Source organism: Drosophila pseudoobscura, unplaced genomic scaffold (genome assembly GCF_009870125.1).
Source record: "Drosophila pseudoobscura strain MV-25-SWS-2005 unplaced genomic scaffold, UCI_Dpse_MV25 Unplacedtig00000861, whole genome shotgun sequence".
Classification (NCBI taxonomy): domain Eukaryota; kingdom Metazoa; phylum Arthropoda; class Insecta; order Diptera; family Drosophilidae; genus Drosophila; species Drosophila pseudoobscura.
The window spans coordinates 123,852-132,448 of record NW_022881738.1 but is presented as its reverse complement, the minus strand read 5'-3'; positions in this window follow the sequence as shown (position 1 = coordinate 132,448).

Genomic DNA, 8,597 nt, shown 5'->3' with positions numbered 1-8,597 from the left:
GTATTTCGGTAATCGATCAAAAATCTATTTAAAAATGTATTAAAATCTTGTCTTTCATTAGCCTTTATGTTTGCATATAGTGATTTCTTAACAGTCTTTACAAAATTTTCTGCTTGACCATTAGTCGCTGGATGTCCTGGAGCAGTAAAAATGTGATTAACACCATTGTTTTTCATAAACGTTTTAAAATCATCAGAAGTAAACTGTCGTCCATTGTCACTAACTAACACGTCTGGTAAACCATATCGACAAAATACTTCTCTAAGCTTGTTGATAGTAAACAATGAAGTTATTTCCTTCGTTTTAAATACTTCTGCCCATTTTGTAGAAGAATCTATAATAACCAATAAATGAAAACCTCTAATTGGTCCTGCAAAGTCTATGTGTACTCGACTCCAAGCCTTTCCTGTGGATTTCCACGGTATTAACAGACTCTTTTCTGGACTTGATTGTAGTTCCTGACAAGGAATACAATCTCGAATTAATTTCTCAATTTCAGAATCCATGCAAGGCCACCACACATAAGAACGTGCTAACATTTTGGTTTTTACTATTCCCAAATGCGATGCATGAAATTCTGCTAAAATAGCTTGTCTCAGTTTGGTTGGAATTACTACTCTGTGTCCCCATAAGATACAATCATATGAAACTGAAAGTTCATTTGTTTTAGAGATGTAGGCAGAAAACTCGCTGCCATTTAATCTTGTCTTCGAACCAGTGTTAATTGCCTCACAAACTTTTGATAATATTGGGTCACGTCGTGTTTCACGAGCTATTTCTTTGAAGCTAATTTTGAACACCTTTTCGGACTGTATAAAATGTATGTAATTATAGTCTTCGTTTGGTACAGCCGTTTCCCATTGAGGCATTCTTGAGAGTCCATCTGCTATATTTAAGGTCCCCTTTATGTGTTCAACTGTATATTGAAAACCTGACAAAGTCAGTGCCCATCTTTGCATTCGTGCAGAGGCCATCAATGGAAGTCCTTTCAGGTCTCCAAATATGCTTAGTAAAGGTTTGTGATCTGTTCGAAGGATGAACTTGTTTCCTAAAAGATACTGTCTTAATTTACTCACACAGAACACTATAGCCAGGGCCTCTTTCTCGATTGTACTGTAATTATGCTCGCTTTTGGATAATTCTCTTGATACAAATGCTATTGGTTTAATATCTTCATTGCATTTATGTGATAAAACACCTGAAACTGCATGACTGCTAGCATCAGTCGTTAATACTAACGGTTGATCTGGGTTGTAGTGAACTAAAACTTGTTCAGAAGTTACTTCTTTACCTCTTCATATGCACTCTGACATTCGCGTGTCCAATTAATTTTGTATTTTTCTTTAATAATGCATATAAAGGACTCATCATCTGAGCGAAGTTATTGATAAACTTTGAATAATAATTTACCATGCCTATGAAAGCTCTAAGCTGTGATACGTTTTCCGGAGCCGGTGCAAGCAATACACTCGCAACTCTATCATTGTTTTTGCTCAGTCCTATCCTGTCAATTGAAAATCCTAGGTAACAAATTTTGGATTTAAAGAACTCACATTTCTTGTCATTTAATTTAAGTCCAACTGATTTCAGTTTTCTAAGTACAGCTTTTAGGTTTGAAATATGTTCTTGAAGATCTCGTCCTGTAACTGTTATGTCATCTTGATAAACCACAGCTCCTCGCATACCCTGAAACAACCCTTCCATTGTTTTTTGAAAAATAGCTGCTGCAGTTTTTATACCAAATGGTAAGCGTTTAACTTTCAATAGTCCAATATGTGTGCTCCAAGTATACAAATTTTGAGATTGCTCATCTAAATTTAGCTGATTGTAAGCATTTGACAGGTCAAGTTTTGAATACAGTGTACCCCCTTCAAGCGCTGCAAAAATGTCGTCTATTCGAGGTAGTGGATACTTTACGTCGACTAAAGACCGGTTTAATGTAACCTTATAGTCACCACAAATTCGTATGTCACCGTTTGGTTTTAAAATCGGTACCTAAGGTGTTGCCCATTCAGAACTAACAACTTGCTCTAAAATTCCATCATCTATGAATTTTCGTAACTGCACATCAATCTTTTCTTTCCATGCTAATGGTACTGACCTAGGCTTGAAAAATATTGGTTTTGCATCTTCTTTTAATAGTAACGATATCGTATTCGTAGTATATGAACCTAAACGAGGCTCAAAAACTTCAGCAAACTCCGATTTAATCTGTTCTGTAATTACAGAATTTGGTTCATTTACGTACACATTGTTCACCTGCATTAACTCAAAATTAAAAGCTCTCAAAAATGTTCTACCTGCATTGGTTACAACAACAACAATTTGTTTTTTTTAGACCTCGATATTCGATCGTTGCATCGTACTCACCAATAACTTTGATTGAATCTCCATTGTAATCTACATATGGAACTAGACATTTTCTAAGTGGTCTGCTGGTATTTAAGCTTTCGTAAAATGTTTTTGGAACCAATGTGCACGGTGCACCAGTGTCGCAAGCAATTTTCGTTATGTTTCCATCAATTTTTACAGGTAAATAATATACTCCACTAGTTGAGGTTGTATCAACGCTATAGATAGAAAAGTTATAATTATCATTATCAAAATTATTATCAGAATAGGTGTCATGTTTTGTTTGAGATACATAATTTACGGATTTTTTTGATTTATTTTTACAAATGCTCGCCAAGTGACCTATTTTTCCACAGCTGTGACATTTGCATGCCTTATACTTGCAATTGTTTGAGTTATGATTTCGCCAGCCACAGTGTGTGCATGGCTGCTGCTTCTTTTATCTGCCAGCGTCGCAGTCGTTTTCGCCGTCGCCGTCACCGTCGCTTCTGCCGCCTCTGTAACTCACGTTTCGGTTTCCCTTGAAATGACTTCTGCCGTTGCTCTTTGCTTGATCTCTGTTCTCGCCTCTTTGCCTCTGCCATTGACTAGTCCCGTTCTTTTGATGCATGTAGTTGACGTTGTGTTGTCTTCCTTGTGCTGATCTTCGTCTCCATGATCATCGCCTTCTTGAGTGCATCAGCCAGAGTTAGATTTTCGTCTTCTTCACATATTCTTTCATATATGGGGTTGGGAAGGCTCATCACAAATTGGTTTAATACAAACGCTTCCAGATTTGAGCCAAATTTGCATTCCAATGCCAATTGTTTAACTCGAGCATACCACTCCGCTACAGTCTCATCTTCACTTTTTGTGGACATGTGAAATTTTTTTCTTTCTCTGAATATGAGTGTAGGTGGTGTGTAGTGTGTTTTTAAAATTTCACATAATTCTTTGTATGCTTTTGATACGGGTGATACCGGATTGCACAAACTATGTAGTACAGTGTAAGCCGCTGTACCGATCGACTTCAACAAAACTGCCTTTTTTGTGTTTTCCTCTTTCACATTCAATTCGCACAAATGTATGTCGAATTTTTCCTTCCAAATGCAGAACGTTTCTTGGTGTGGCGAAAACTCAGCAATTGTTGCCATTTGATAGAATGTTGGTGCTTCATTTTTCGTCATGTTGCTATTCATATATTATATGCACTTTTAACATGTGTATGTATATTAATACGTTTTATTTTATGCTCGTCGCCAATTATGTAGTGTATTGACACTCAGATTTAAGCACGCGTTGTCTTCAAGATTCTCTTTTATTCTATATCCCTTGGATGGTGTGACCGTATATAGATATTAATATAATACCTAACACTCCGCAACTATATGGCACCTGCACTTATATAGAACCCGTCCCTATACAGCACTTGCATGTATATTGAATCACCGCACCTATATAGCATCTACGCTCCAGGCAATGTGGCAGGATCGCATATTTTGGTCATAAGCACCAATATGGCAATATAGCCCCAAAAAAGTGGAACCTCCGCAACTATAGGGCACCTGCACTTATAAAGAACCCTTCCCTATCCAGCACTGGCATGTATACTGAACCACCGGACCTATATAGCATCCACGCTCCAGGCAATGTGGCAGGATCGCATATTTTGGTCATAAGCACCAATATGGCAATATAGCCCCAAAAAAGTGGAACCTCCGCAACTATATGGCACCTGCACTTATATAGAACCCTTCGCTATCCAGCACTGGCATGTATACTGAACCACCGCACCTATATAGCATCCACGCTCCAGGAAATGTGGCAGGATCGCATATTTTGGGCATAAGCACCAATATGGCAATATAGCCCCAAAAAAGTGGAACCTCCGCAACTATATGGCACCTGCACTTATATAGAACCCTTCCCTATCCAGCACTGGCATGTATACTGAACCACCGCACCTATATAGTATCCACGCTCCAGGAAATGTGGCAGGATCGCATATTTTGGTCATAAGCACCAATATGGCAATATAACCCCAAAAAAGTGGAACCTCCGCAACTATATGGCACCTGCACTTATATAGAACCCTTCCCTATCCAGCACTGGCATGTATACTGAATCACCGCACCTATATAGCCCTCACACTCCAGGAAATGTGGCAGGTTCGCATATTTTAGGCATAAGCACCAATATGGCAATATAGCCCCAAAAAAGTGGAACCTCCGAAATTATATGACACCTGCACTTATATAGAAACCTTCCCTATACAGCACTTGCATGTATATTAAATCACCGCAACGATCTGGAACCCACGCTCTAGGAAATGTGGCAGGATCGCATATTTTGTGCATAAGCACCAATATGGCAATATAGCAATATAGCCCCAAAAAAGTGGAACCTCCGCAACTATATGGCACCTGCACTTATATAGAACACCTCCCTATCCAGCACTGGCATGTATACTGAACCACCGCACCTATATAGCATCCACGCTCCAGGAAATGTGGCAGGATCGCATATTTTGGGCATAAGCACCAATATGGCAATATAGCCCCTAAAAGTGGAACCTCCGCAACTATATGGCTTCTGCACTTATATAGAACCCTTCCCTATCCAGCACTGGCATGTATATTGAATCACCGCAACGATCTGGAACCCACGCTCTAGGAAATGTGGCAGGATCGCATATTTTGGGCATAAGCACCAATATGGCAATATAGCCCCAAAAAGTGGAACCTCCGCAACTATATGGCACCTGCACTTATAAAGAACCCTTCCCTATCCAGCACTGGCATGTATACTGAACCACCGCACCTATATAGCATCCACGCTCCAGGAAATGTGGCAGGATCGCATATTTTGGGCATAAGCACCAATATGGCAATATAGCCCCTAAAAGTGGAACCTCCGCAACTATATGGCTTCTGCACTTATATAGAACCCTTCCCTATCCAGCACTGGCATGTATATTGAATCACCGCAACGATCTGGAACCCACGCTCTAGGAAATGTGGCAGGATCGCATATTTTGGGCATAAGCACCAATATGGCAATATAGCCCCAAAAAAGTGGAACCTCCGCAACTATATGGCACCTGCACTTATATAGAACCCTTCCCTATCCAGCACTGGCATGTATACTGAACCACCGCACCTATATAGCATCCACGCTCCAGGAAATGTGGCAGGATCGCATATTTTGGGCATAAGCACCAATATGGCAATATAACCCCAAAAAAGTGGAACCTCCGCAACTATATGGCACCTGCACTTATATAGAACCCTTCGCTATCCAGCACTGGCATGTATACTGAACCACCGCACCTATATAGCATCCACGCTCCGGGAAATGTGGCAGGATCGCATATTTTGGGCATAAGCACCAATATGGCAATATAGCCCCAAAAAAGTGGAACCTCCGCAACTATATGGCACCTGCACTTATATAGAACCCTTCCCTATCCAGCACTGGCATGTATACTGAACCACCGCACCTATAGCATCCACGCTCCAGGAAATGTGGCAGGATCGCATATTTTGGGCATAAGCACCAATATGGCAATATAACCCCAAAAAAGTGGAACCTCCGCAACTATATGGCACCTGCACTTATATAGAACCCTTCCCTATCCAGCACTGGCATGTATACTGAATCACCGTACCTATATAGCCCCCACACTCCAGGAAATGTGGCAGGATCGCATATTTTAGGCATAAGCACCAATATGGCAATATAGCCCCAAAAAAGTGGAACCTCCGAAATTATATGACACCTGCACTTATATAGAAACCTTCCCTATACAGCACTTGCATGTATATTGAATCACCGCAACGATCTGGAACCCACGCTCTAGGAAATGTGGCAGGATCGCATATTTTGTGCATAAGCACCAATATGGCAATATAGCAATATAGCCCCAAAAAAGTGGAACCTCCGCAACTATATGGCACCTGCACTTATATAGAACACCTCCCTATCGAGCACTGGCATGTATACTGAACCACCGCAGCTATATAGCATCCACGCTCCAGGAAATGTGGCAGGATCGCATATTTTGGGCATAAGCACCAATATGGCAATATAGCCCCTAAAAGTGGAACCTCCGCAACTATATGGCTTCTGCACTTATATAGAACCCTTCCCTATCCAGCACTGGCATGTATACTGAACCACCGCACCCATATAGCATCCACGCTCCAGGAAATGTGGCAGGATCGCATATTTTGGGCATAAGCACCAATATGGCAATATAGCCCCTAAAAAGTGGAACCTCCGCAACTATATGGCACCTGCACTTATATAGAACCCGTCCCTAAACAGCACTTGCATGTATATTGAATCTCCGCAAATATATATCACCCACGCTCCAGGAAATGTGGCAAGATCGCATATTTTGGGCATAAGCACCAATATGGCAATACAGCCCCAAAAAGTGGAACCTCCGCAACTATATGGCACCTGCACTTATAAAGAACCCTTCCCTATCCAGCACTGGCATGTATACTGAACCACCGCACCTATACAGCATCCACGCTCCAGGAAATGTGGCAGGATCGCATATTTTGGGCATAAGCACCAATATGGCAATATAGCCCCAAAAAAGTGGAACCTCCGCAACTATATGGCACCTGCACTTATATAGAACCCGTCCCTATACAGCACTTGCATGTATATTGAATCACCGCAAATATATATCACCCACGCTCCAGGAAAGGTGGCAAGATCGCATATTTTGGGCATAAGCACCAATATGGCAATATAGCCCCAAAAAAAGTGGATGCTCCGCAACTATATGGTACCTGCACTTATAAAGAACCCTTCCCTATCCAGCACTGGCATGTATACTGAACCACCGCACCTATATAGCATCCACGCTCCAGGAAATGTGGCAGGATCGCATATTTTGGGCATAAGCACCAATATGGCAATATAGCCCCAAAAAAGTGGAACCTCCGCAACTATATGGCACCTGCACTTATATAGAACCCGTCCCTATACAGCACTTGCATGTATATTGAATCACCGCACCCATATAGCATCCACGCTCCAGGAAATGTGGCAGGATCGCATATTTTGGGCATAAGCACCAATATGGCAATATAGCCCCTAAAAAGTGGAACCTCCGCAACTATATGGCACCTGCACTTATAAAGAACCCTTCCCTATCCAGCACTGGCATGTATACTGAACCACCGCACCCATATAGCATCCACGCTCCAGGAAATGTGGCAGGATCGCATATTTTGGGCATAAGCACCAATATGGCAATATAGCCCCAAAAAAGTGGAACCTCCGCAACTATATGGCACCTGCACTTATAAAGAACCCTTCCCTATCCAGCACTGGCATGTATACTGAACCACCGCACCCATATAGCATCCACGCTCCAGGAAATGTGGCAGGATCGCATATTTTGGGCATAAGCACCAATATGGCAATATAGCCCCTAAAAAGTGGAACCTCCGCAACTATATGGCACCTGCACTTATATAGAACCCGTCCCTAAACAGCACTTGCATGTATATTGAATCTCCGCAAATATATATCACCCACGCTCCAGGAAATGTGGCAAGATCGCATATTTTGGGCATAAGCACCAATATGGCAATACAGCCCCAAAAAGTGGAACCTCCGCAACTATATGGCACCTGCACTTATAAAGAACCCTTCCCTATCCAGCACTGGCATGTATACTGAACCACCGCACCTATACAGCATCCACGCTCCAGGAAATGTGGCAGGATCGCATATTTTGGGCATAAGCACCAATATGGCAATATAGCCCCAAAAAAGTGGAACCTCCGCAACTATATGGCACCTGCACTTATATAGAACCCGTCCCTATACAGCACTTGCATGTATATTGAATCACCGCAAATATATATCACCCACGCTCCAGGAAAGGTGGCAAGATCGCATATTTTGGGCATAAGCACCAATATGGCAATATAGCCCCAAAAAAAGTGGATGCTCCGCAACTATATGGTACCTGCACTTATAAAGAACCCTTCCCTATCCAGCACTGGCATGTATACTGAACCACCGCACCTATATAGCATCCACGCTCCAGGAAATGTGGCAGGATCGCATATTTTGGGCATAAGCACTGAAGTGTTCAGTCTTTGCCAGTGAGTTGGGGCCAGAGCCTATTTAGGCTCTAACTCCGACAGTGGCCAATAGATGGTTTTTTTCTGACCTCATGTTAATAGGAAGCTAGGTTCGAATGCGCGCATTCTTGCTGTGCTCGGGTCCAGCTCGTC